Consider the following 12,334-nt stretch of genomic DNA (forward strand, 5'->3'; position numbering starts at 1 on the left):
TGAAGGTTTACTCCAATGAGTCATAACAAGTTATAACTACAACTGCCTTATCTTCATAGGATTTTAAAACAGTTTAAAAATGTGCCCTTTTTTGCTAGTGAAGACATCGCCCAAGGAGCTAGGGGCCAAATCTTAAAGGAATTTAAAATCGTCACTGTGATTAGTTTCAATGGAAGTTAGGAGCCTAAATGCCTTTGAGGATCTGCACCTAGAAGACTAGTTTTCTGGGTTCTGTTCCCGGCTCTGCCTGACTTGCTCTGTGAATTTAGGCGAATTAGCTAGGGCTGAGGGGTAGGAAGCTGGCAGACTCAGACCCACTGCCTCTCGCGTCCACCAGTATTGTCTCATTGTTTTCTTGTTCTTGCTCCATCTGTCAGTCTCCACCTGCTGTCTCCTGTCTTATACTCAGATTTTAAAATCTTTGGGGCAGGTCCCATCTTTTTGTGGAGCTTGTACAGCACCTAGCACAGTGGGGTTCTGGTCCATCTCTGGGACTCCTAAATGCAACTGCTCAAGACTCAGAGAGCTCAATACTTTCTGCAAAATCAGGTCATGTTGAGGGGGTCTGATGGTGGGCGCCCACAAAATGAGACACCAAAATCACTGGTGCCTTTTGAAAATATAGGCCTATGCCTTCACAGTACTGTGCAAACGGGAATGTTTGTAAAATGGCCTGAGAGTCTTGAATGAATGGCAATAAATAAATGTATATTAAAATTATTGGTGAACCGAAGAGCAAAAACCACAAAAAACAGACTTCGCAAATAAATGAAAGTTTACTTTTTATTTTCTTTGCAGCAATTATTCTAAACAATATTTCATTGTAAGATTAATAAAAAATTATTAAACGTATTGCCACATTCTTATTGAAACAAGAAGAGTCCTGAAGACAAATAATTAAAACGTAGACCAAGAAATTATAATAGGACAAAACACATTTTAAACCAGATCAGTTACAAACATTCAGCATTGCTCCTAGCAGCATAATCAAACCAAAGGTAAATGGAGAGGGATGATCTTGTGGACTAGACACAGGGCTTGTAATCAACTGGTTTTGGCTCAATTCCTGGCTATACCACACATTTCCTCCTTGGGCAAGGTGCTTAGTCTCTATGTGTCTCAGTTCTCCAACTATATAATGGGGACAGTAATACTTGAAAATTTTAAAGTCTGAAGGGACCATTATGCTCATCTAATCTGACTTCCCGCATAGCACAGACCCAGCAATTTCTGCCTCAAGTCCATAACTTCTGGTGGAGCTAGAGGATGTCTTTCAGAAAGACACCTAATCTTGCCCTTCTCCTACTCTTTGTCTGCCTTGTCTAGTTCGACTGCAAGCTCTATGTGCGCAATGGCTGTCTCCTTACTATGTGCTAGTACAAAATCTAGCACTATGGAGCCCTAATTGCTGATAGGACATCTAGACACAACTGTAATACAAATAATACTTTGAGTAGCAACCACAAAACAGTATCTGAACTCCTGCTCAGACCCATGTCTAGCCTGCTGTGACGGGTTCGGTCACAGAGACCTCCTTGGGACTGTCATCTGACATGCTGAGATTACCTCTGAGCCTGTTTTCCCTGCCAGTTTGGGACTCCAGAACCCTGCCTTGTTGAGCCAGACACACTAGCCTGCTGCAACACAGACCCAGGTGTGGTCCAGACCCCGAAAGCTGCAGACTTTAACCAAAAACTGATCAGCAGGTCACCTATCTCCAGCACCCAGACACCTAGCTCCCAATGGGATCCAAACCCCAAATAAATCTGTTTTACTCTGTATAAAGCTTATACAGGGTAAACTCATAAATTGTTCGCCCTCTATATCACTGATAGAGAGATATGCACAGCTGTTTGCTCCCCCAGGTATTAATCACTTACTCTGGGTTAATTAACAAACAAAAGTGATTTTATGAAGTATAAAAGTAGGATTTAAGTGGTTTCAAGTAATAACAGACAGAACAAAGTAAGTCACCAAGCAAAATAAAGCAAAAACTCGCAAGTCTAAGCCTAATACATTCAGAAACTGAATGGTAAAACCTCACCCTCAGAGATGTTCCAATAAGCTTCTTTCATCGACTAGACGCCTTCCTAGTCTGAGCCCAATCCTTTCCCCTGACACAGTCCTTGTTAGTTCTTAGGTGGAAAGCAGGGGCGTTCTCATAATTTGCACCCCCCTTGTTCTATTCCACCCCCTTTTATAGCTTTGGCACAAGGCAGGAATCTTTTGTCTCTCTGGGTCTCCACCGCTCCTTCTAAAAGGAAAAGCACTAGGTTTCAGATGGATTCCAGTATCAGGTGACACGTTCACATGTCCTGTGAGACTCCAGCCTCCATTCCACACGTACCCAGGAAGGTTTGCAGGTAAATAAACCATCTACAACCAACTGTCCTAGTCAATGGGAGCCATCAAGATTCTAAACCACCATTAATGGCCCACATGTTGCATTAATTACAATAGGACCTCAGAGTTATACTTCATATTTCTAGCTTCAGATACAAGAATGATACATGCATACAAATAGGAGAAATATATTCAGTAGGTTATAGCCTTTGTAATGATACCTTACAAGAGACCTTTTGCATAAAACATATTCCAGTTACATCATATTCACACTCATAAGCATATTTCCATAAAACATATGGAGTGCAATGTCACAATCTAGGCACGACTGTAATACAAATAACTATAATAATACTTTTGAGTAGAAACTGCTAAACAGTATCTGAACTCCTGCTCAGACCCATGTCTGGCCTACTTCTGAAACAACTGGTACAGCACTCTTCAGTGAAATTCAACACATCTTTCTCCCATCTGGATCATACAATCAAACTTTATGATCCTTTGAAAGGTGCAGCTTTGCAAGGAACGATGAAATATAACAATAAGCTCAGCCTTGAGGAGTAATGATCTCTTGTGGCCTCCACAGCTTTGGGAAGAGCTAGGAAATTATGACTGCCAGTCTTTATATAAAATATCTCCCCTTTCCCCTCCAGTCCAATTTTGTACTGTGGAACCTCAGAGTTAGGAACTGACCAGTCAACCACACACATCATTTGGAATTGGAAGTACGCTATCAGGCAGCAGCCGAGACAAAAAGAAAGAAGAAGAAAAGGAAAGCAAATACAGTACTGTGTTAAATGTAAACGACTATAAAACTAAAGGGAAAGTTTAAAAGAAGATTTGACAAGGTAAGGAAACTATGTCTGTGTGCTTGCTGCATTTAAATTAAGATGGTTAAAATAAGCATTTTAATTCTGCATAGTAAAGTTTCTAAACTGAGTTAAGCCAAGGTTCAGTTGTAAATTTTTGATAGAACAACCATACCATTTTATTCATAGTTATAAACATTTCATTGTTAGAAACAACCTCCATTCCCAAGGTGTTTGTAACTCTGAGGTTCTACTGTAATTCTCTTTTGGTCTACGGGGGAGGCAAAGACCACAGCCATAACCAATGTTATTGGGTTTTAATGGCACAGAACCGTCGTTTATTATTTATTCAAACCTCACAACCATCCATTAAAAGGGAACGTACGTCTGTCCTTTGCTCATGACAATTCTCAAACCCCCATGGAACAAATCACTTCTGTAACTCCCCTCCCCCTTCTACAACACCTAATACTAGCCCACAGCCAAACCCATATTTAAGATCTCTGATTAGAGCTTTGCTAGCCCCTCACTCCTGGGGAAAACCAATGGGCCCCAATGGCCTATCAACTATCAGCTATTATGGGCCAAGCAGGGGAATAGGTTCCAAACCCATGTCCCCTGCCAGCTGCCCTATATGCTAGTGGGACTCTAGTGCAGGTGTTCCTGCCATTGGTAACTGTGGCAGTTTTGCATGGGGAGATTGTCAATATTTGGGGGCCATGGCTGTCTTTTTTGTCCTGTGCTTGTACAGTACCTAGCACAATGGGATCCTGGTCCATGACTGAAGCGGCCAGGCCCTACCATTATACAAATACTAAATAATAATAAATGGAGGAAGTTAACCTTTATGATAGATGGGCCCCAGCTCCCAGGCTGATTACTGGGCCCCTGTAATATTTAGAGGTGAGGAAGCTAAAATATTTTATTTTTTAAAAGTTAAAACTGAATCTAAAAGTCTCTCTTCTCTAGATAGTTTGGAAGAAACACAGTATCCTCACGTTTGTAGCCTTCTTGGAATCTCCTGATGTTCAATATTCCTATGGAGAAGCTCTTGGCTGCAAGAGTTTCAGTACATCAGTGTTCAGAATCAACAGCATTTTTATTATTATTATTGTTATTTGCAGTGCTTCAAAATTCCTCTCCCACAATTCTGTGCCAGTTTCCATGCATGCAGTTTTTGTGGACAACTAGCAAAGTTTATTAAATGTATCAAGTCTAATCTCAGGCCGCTGGATTGCTGAGAAACCTGAGATGTGGCAGTGATGGCTCGCTGACTGGCTTTGTGATTTGTGGTTGCATGTAGTGTCTGGGCTGGAGACCCAGACATGAGAGCCAATCTCTTTACTGCATTCAAAAGCCCCCACTTAACTTGCCTTAGTGCATGTTTACATTAAGAATGGATTGCTAAGTGTAAATAATCAAGAGGATCTTACTTCCAAAAGTGAAAGTCTTTATTTTGCTGCAACCAGTAAATGAAGACAGATTCTAAATGAAGACCCAGCAAGATTCTTGGCATGCTTCACTTACTATACATCCAACAGGAACGACCTTCCCAAACCTCTAAATTAACTTCCTTTTATTCTAGGATAAAATTTGAGGGAAATGCATGACATACCAAATGGAAATCCCAGGGAAAATCAACTCATCCTTGGCAATACCTGCTAGCATTACGTACCTATGGCATGATCCTAACAATGCCAGCCTCAGAAGGGAAAGGACTCCCACACTCACTAGATACCTAGAAAACTGGCTGCAAGGGAGTAGGGACCAGGAGGCCTAACGTGCAGTTCAGCTCTCACAGGAACTTTCAAATGTGCAGGAGTGCCAGTCACAATACTCGCCTCAGGCCTGATCTACACCTGGGGAGGTGGGGGGGAGACTAAGTCTAAGTTACCTAACTTCAGCTATGAAAATAGCATAGCTGAAGTCAACATACTTAGAGCTACTTACTGCAATGTCTTCACTGGGGTAGGTCAACTGCTGACACTCCCCCGTCGACTCCGCGTACACTTCTCACTCCGGTGGAGTACCAGAGTTGATGGGAGCGCGCTCAGTGGTCGATTTATCGCGTCTTCACTAGACGCGATAAATCGACCCCCGCTGGATCGATCGCTCCGGAGGTAAGTGTAGACATGCCCTCAGACAGCACCACCACCCGGGCCTCAATCCTGGTAATGTCCCTCCTTCTTCAACAGCTTTCACAGAGAGATACAGATTGCCCTCAAGGTCAACTGAGCTTTTGATCTTGTTCTCTAGTGAAGAAAGGCAAAACAAGAACCAGAGCCAGACAAAACCAAATGAAGAATAAGGCAAAAAAAATTAACAATAAGGGCGCTTAATCATTGAAACAAACTGCCAAGAGAAGTGGTGGATTCACAATCTCTTGAAGTCTTCAAATGAAGAGCAGATGCCTTTCTGGATTATATGCTTTAGAAAAACAAGTTATTGGGCTTGATACAGGGGTAATTGGATTAAACTGGCCTGTGTTATGCAGGAGGTTGGACTAGATGATCTAATGGTTCCTTCCGGCCACAAAATCTATCAATCAATCTCACGCTTCATCTCAAGCCTTCACCTCTCCCTAGTTTCTTCATCACCATGGACACCACTCACCAGCATTCAGCCTTAATACGGGCAGCAACTTCGACCTGGCTCTCTCAACAATATGCCCAAATTTTGCTGCTTCAACATACATAATATTTCAAAGGTTTGACCTTTTCTGTTTGTCCAGACTGTCAATGCTCTTGGCTCAGGCCACCAGTATCTTATGCTATTGTGATCTCCTCCTCTTTGGCCTTGGTATTAACCACACTGCTCCCCTTAAGCCCATTCAAAACACTGCTGCCAGAATCATTGTTCCCGGCTTGTCAGGCTGCCTACATCACCCCCTTCTTTGTGTCTTCCACTGCATCAACTGTAAACTCTTTACCTTTGCCTTTAAGGCTCTTCTCCATTTAGCCTGCCCTGTCATTCAGATCTGCCTGCTTATTGAGCTGTCAACTCCCCACTTCATTCCTGTCACTTATGGCAGCCCAATAAATGTTAAACAATAACAAACAAACAATCTGTGTGCTGGGGAACTAGTTCAAATGCCTCTAAGATTGCAGCTGTGGCAGTGTGGCCATTTTGTGAGTTTAAGTTACTGATAACTTTGGCAAGGATACCATATACTTCTGGAGGCTACTTAGTAATGTTGCAAGTATGGAGCTGTCTGACTGAAGGAGTTTTTCCAAATCTTGCAGCTAACCAAGGGGCAATTACAAAATTAGGGTCTGGCCCAAAGCCCACTGATGTCAACGGGAGTCTTTGAATCAGGCCCTAAATGTAGAGGGATAATTCCCTGGAGTACACTGGGAGCTATATACCAACAAATGCCCACTAAACACTCGTTTAATCAAACATGAAAAGAATGTAGATACAAGAGGGACTTCTCAATGTGTGTGATACATTGAGGGGTACTGGGCTTGGCCTGGAGAAATAGTTTTTGGATACTCAAGGTTTGATAGTGTAAAACTGCTGCACAACACTGGTGACATCTGTGAGAGAGTAACGTTATCTAATCATTGGTTTTCACTTTCACCTGCATGGGAGAAAAATTATTTCAGCTCTGCTGCATTTCCTGCACACTCCATACAGCTATTTACATGGTAGTCATTAAAAATAACCCAATTCTTTTTAAGTCCTTTTCTGTACATATTATTTATTCTACAGCAGTGCTTAGGGTCCGTTGTGGTAGGCATTATACAAATGAGAGACACAAAACCCTGCCCCAGAGAGCTCACAGGACAGGATTATGACAGTATGTGTAAGGTAAGAAGGGTGGGGCTGTGGACTGGGCCACTGGACTGCAACTCAGGGAGCCTGGGTTTAAGTCCCAACTCAACCACAAGTTTCCTGTGTGACCTTGGACAAGTCACTTAATCTACACACAGTTCCCATCTGCACAATGGGGAGAAATTCTTCTCTACCTACCTAGGGGCATGAGGAGGAAAAATCTATCAAAAATTGTATCAGATCCTGCAGTGACGAGAGTCATGATATACAATGACTGGGAGCGAGTATTGGTTGTAGGGTGGCGTTACAAACACAGGTAAATCTGCTTGGCCAGTTGAACGTGAAATCATTTCTCAATAAAAATGGGAAAGTACACATTGGCTTCAGAGGCTTAAAGGTACTTCCACTTAACCGAACATTTCTTTCTTCCCACGAATTTGCGTTCTCTTTAAGACAGTATGCATAGATCACCTCTTACAGAGCTCTGTGTCTGGTGTAAGGTAAAGGATTCAGGTGCTGAACAGGTTGAAAGAATCACCATTATGATGAACACCAAAATCTTCTGACTGAAAAACAAACCATGAGGGAAAAAGCCAACGATGCATCTTTATTGACTCACAAAATCAACTGCCACCAACTCCCTCACCCCGGCAGTTACAAAGAAGAGACATTTTTCCTGACAAGATTCAGCTGATCAGGATCTACTTTCCAACCTCAACATGTACGTGCTTTTAATTCAGGGCGGGAAAATCTCTCTTTACAACAGCCGTTTCTTAGCCCTGGTCTACACTAGGACTTTAGGTCGAATTTAGCAGCATTAAATCGATGTAAACCTGCACCCGTCCACATGATGAAGCCCTTTATTTCGACTTAAAGGGCTCTTAAAATCAATTTCCTTACTCCACCCCTGACAAGTGGATTAGCGCTTAAATCGGCCTTGCCGGGTCAAATTTGGGGTACTGTGGACACAATTCGACGGTATTGGCCTCCGGGAGCTATCCCAGAGTGCTCCATTGTGACCGCTCTGGACAGCACTCTCAACTCAGATGCACTGGCCAGGTAGACAGGAAAAGACCTGCGAACTTTTGAATCTCACTTCCTGTTTGGCCAGCGTGGCAAGCTGCAGGTGACCATGCAGAGCTCAACAGCAGAGGTGACCATGATGGAGTCCCAGAATTGCAAAAGAGCTCCAGCATGGACTGAACGGGAGGTACGTGATCTGATCACTGTATGGGGAGAGGAATCCGTGCTATCAGAACTACGTTCCAGTTTTCGAAATGCCAAAACCTTTGTCAAAATCTCCCAGGGCATGAAGGACAGAGGCCATAACAGGGACCCGAAGCAGTGCCGCGTGAAACTTAAGGAGCTGAGGCAAGCCTACAAGAAAACCAGAGAGGTCAACGGCCTCTCTGGGTCAGAACCCCAAACATGCCGCTTCTATGATGAGCTGCATGCCATTTTAGGGGATTCAGCCACCACTACCCCAGCCGTGTTGTTTGACTCCTTCAATGGAGATGGAGGCAACATGGAAGCAGGTTTTGGGGACGAAGATGATGATGAGGAGGAGGAGTTTGTAGATAGCTCACAGCAAGCAAGCAGAGAAACCGCTTTTCCCGACAGCCAGGTACTGTTTCTCACCCTGGACCTGGAGCCAGTACCCCCCGAACCCACCCAAGGCTGCCTCCTGGACCCGGCAGGCAGAGAAGGGACCTCCGGTGAGTGTACCTTTTAAAATACTATACATGGTTTAAAAGCAAGCATGTGAAAGGATTAATTTGCCCTGGCATTCGCGGCTCTCCTGGATGTACTCCCAAAGCCTTTGCAAAAGTTTTCTGGGGAGGGCAGCCTTATTGCGTCCTTCATGGTAGGACACTTTACCACTCCAGGCCAGTAACACGTACTCGGGAATCATTGTACAACAAAGCATTGCAGTGTATGTTTGCTGGCGTTCAAACAACATCCATTCTTTATCTCTCTGTGTTATCCTCAGGAGAGTGAGATATCATTCATGGTCACCTGGTTGAAATAGGGTGCTTTTCTTCAGGGGACATTCAGAGGTGCCAGTTCCTGCTGGGATGTTTGCCTGTGGCTGAACAGAAATGTTCCCCGCTGTTAGCCACGGGGAGGGGGGAGCCACACGGTGGGGGGTGGCAAAATGCGACCTTGTAACAAAAGCACATGTGCTATGTATGTAATGACAGGTTTCAGAGTAACAGCCGTGTTAGTCTGTATTCGCAAAAAGAAAAGGAGTACTTGTGGCACCTTAGAGACTAACTAATTTATTTGAGCATGAGCTTTCGTGAGCTACAGCTCACTTCATCAGATGCATACCGTGGAAATTTCCACGGTATGCATCTGATGAAGTGAGCTGTAGCTCACGAAAGCTCATGCTCAAATAAATTAGTTAGTCTCTAAGGTGCCACAAGTACTCCTTTTCTTTTTATGTATGTAATGTTAACAGCAAGGTTTACCCTGAAAGACTGTAGCCACTGTTTTATAAAATGTGTCTTTTTAAATACCGCTGTCCCTTTTTTTTTTCTCCACCAGCTGCATGTGTTTCAATGATCACAGGATCTTCTCCTTCCCAGAGGCTAGTGAAGATTAGAAGGCGAAAAAAAACGCACTTCAGATGAAATGTTCTCTGAGCTCATGCTGTCCTCCCACACTGACAGAGCACAGACGAATGTGTGGAGGCAAATAATGTCAGAGTGCAGGAAAGAACAAAATGACCGGGAGGAGAGGTGGCGGGCTGAAGAGAGTAAGTGGCGAGCTGAAGACAGGGCTGAAGCTCAAATGTGGCGGCAGCGTGACGAGAGGAGGCAGGATTCAATGCTGAGGTTGCTGGAGGATCAAACCAGTATGCTCCAGTGTATGGCTGAGCTGCAGCAAAGGCAGCTGGAGCACAGACTGCCACTACAGCCCCTGTGTAACCAACCGCCCTCCTCCCCAAGTTCCATAGCCCCCACACCCAGACGCCCAAGAATGCAGTGGGGGGGCCTCCGGCCAACCAGCCACTCTGCCACAGAGGATTGCCCCCAAAAAAGAAGGCTAGCATTCAATAAACTTTAAAGTTGTAAACTTTTAAAGTGCTGTGTGGCATTTTCCTTCCCTCCTCCACCACCCCTCCTGGGCTACCTTGGTAGTCATCCCCCTATTTGTGTGATGAATGAATAAAGAATGTATGAATGTGAAACAACAATGACTTTATTGCCTCTGCAAGCGGTGATCGAAGGGAGGAGGGGAGGGTGGTTAGCTTACAGGGAAGTAGAGAGAACCAAGGGGCAGGGGGTTTCATCAAGGAGAAACAAACAGAACTTTCACACCGTAGCCTGGCCAGTCATGAAACTGGTTTTCAAAGCTTCTCTGATGCGTACCGTGCCCTCCTGTGCTCTTCTAACTGCCCTGGTGTCTGGTTGCGCGTAACCAGCAGCCAGGCGATTTGCCTCAACCTCCCACCCCACCATAAACGTCTCCCCCTTACTCTCACAGATATTGTGGAGCACACAGCAAGCAGTAATAACAGTGGGAATATTGGTTTCGCTGAGGTCTAAGCGAGTCAGTAAACTGCGCCAGCACGCTTTTAAATGTCCAAATGCACATCCTACCACCATTCTGCACTTGCTCAGCCTGTAGTTGAATAGCTCCTGACTACTGTCCAGGCTGCCTGTGTACGGCTTCATGAGCCATGGCATTAAGGGGTAGGCTGGGTCCCCAAGGATAACTATAGGCATTTCAACATCCCCAACAGTTATTTTCTGGTCTGGGAATAAAGTCCCTTCCTGCAGCTTTTGAAATAGACCAGAATTCCTGAAGATGCGAGCGTCATGTACCTTTCCCGGCCATCCCACATTGATGCTGGTGAAACGTCCCTTGTGATCCACCAGAGCTTGCAGCACTATTGAAAGGTACCCCTGGCAGTTTATGTACTCGCAGGCTTGGTGCTCCGGTGCCAAGATAGGGATATGGGTTCCGTCTATGGCCCCACCACAGTTAGGGAATCCCATTGCAGCAAAGCCATCCACTATGACCTGCACATTTCCCAGGGTCACTACCCTTGATATCAGCAGATCTTTGATTGCGCCGGCTACTTGCATCACAGCAGCCCCCACAGTAGATTTGCCCACTCCAAATTGATTCCCAACTGACTGGTAGCTGTCTGGCGTTGTAAGCTTCCACAGGGCTATCGCCACTCGCTTCTCAACTGTGAGGGCTGCTCTCATCTTGGTATTCATGTGCTTCAGGGCAGGGGAAAGCAAGTCACAAAGTTCCATGAAAGTGCCCTTACGCATGCAAAAGTTTCGCAGCCACTGGGAATCGTCCCAGACCTGCAACACTATGCGGTCCCACCAGTCTGTGCTTGTTTCCCGAGCCCAGAATCGGCGTTCCACAGCATGAATCTGCCCCATTAGTACCATGATGCATGCATTGCCAGGGCCCATGCTTTCAGAGAAATCTGTGTCCATGTCCTGATCACTCACGTGACCGCACTGACGTCGCCTCCTCACCCGGTATCGCTCCGCCAGGTTCTGGTGCTGCATATACTGCTGGATAATGCGTGTGATGTTTAATGTGCTCCTAATTGCCAAAGTGATCTGAGCGGCCTCCATGCTTGCCTTGGTATGGCGTCCGCACAGAAAAAAGGCGCGGAACGATTGTCTGCCGTTGCTCTGACGGAGGGAGGGGCAACTGACGACACGGCTTACGGGGTTGGCTTCAGGGAGCTAAAATCACAAAGGGGGTGGCTTTACATCAAGGAGTATTTCAGGCAGGACTTCACGGAGGGTTTCAATAAGAAATGGTGCACCTAAGTTATTGTTCTTATTGGAACAAGGAGGTTAGTCTGGCCTCTGATTGATACATGGCTAGATTTACCTCGCTGCACCTTCTCTGTGAGTGACTACAGTGTGACCTAGAGGAATGAGTCCCCTAGACGGGGGAGGGGGGGAAGCAAATGAGTACAAAACAAATCTGGTCTATTTCTTGTTTTGATACACTCCATCTATCTTTTACATCTTTGGCTGGCAGCAGATGGTGCAGAAGGACTGCATGCCATCCACATCTCAGGGCTGCTCGGCAGAAGATAGTACAATACGACTGCTAGCCATCCTCATCTCTTGCCTGCCTGGCAGAAGATGGTACAATACGACTGCTAGCAATCCATATCGCCTGCCTGCTCACCATAAGATGGTTCATTAGGACTGACTGCAGGACTTGAGAGAATGACTTGATCAAGTCACTCCAAATTTAGTCCCTGCGCCCATGTCTGCCCAGGCGCTCCTGGCCGACGTGGCCAGGAGCACCTCAGACATGACGATGACGGCTACCAGTCCTATTGTACCATCTGCTGTCACAAGGCAATGGGTTGCTGCTACTGTGTAGCAATGCAGTACTGCGTCTGCCAGCACCCA

General features: G+C 45.2%; 1 protein-coding gene across 1 annotated transcript in view; it reads right to left on the reverse strand.

Moving 5' to 3' along the window:
* Positions 1 to 776: 776 nt before the first annotated feature.
* The window catches only part of NARS2 (asparaginyl-tRNA synthetase 2, mitochondrial), a 90,882-nt gene continuing 79,324 nt past the window's right edge, over positions 777 to 12,334 (reverse strand). Inside the window, exon 15 of the mRNA XM_077807494.1 lies at positions 777 to 7,492. The gene's annotated coding sequence lies outside the window, so the exon portion shown is untranslated. The remainder of the gene's footprint in view (positions 7,493 to 12,334) is intronic.

This window comes from Eretmochelys imbricata, chromosome 1 (genome assembly GCF_965152235.1).
Source record: "Eretmochelys imbricata isolate rEreImb1 chromosome 1, rEreImb1.hap1, whole genome shotgun sequence".
Lineage (NCBI taxonomy): Eukaryota > Metazoa > Chordata > Testudines > Cheloniidae > Eretmochelys > Eretmochelys imbricata.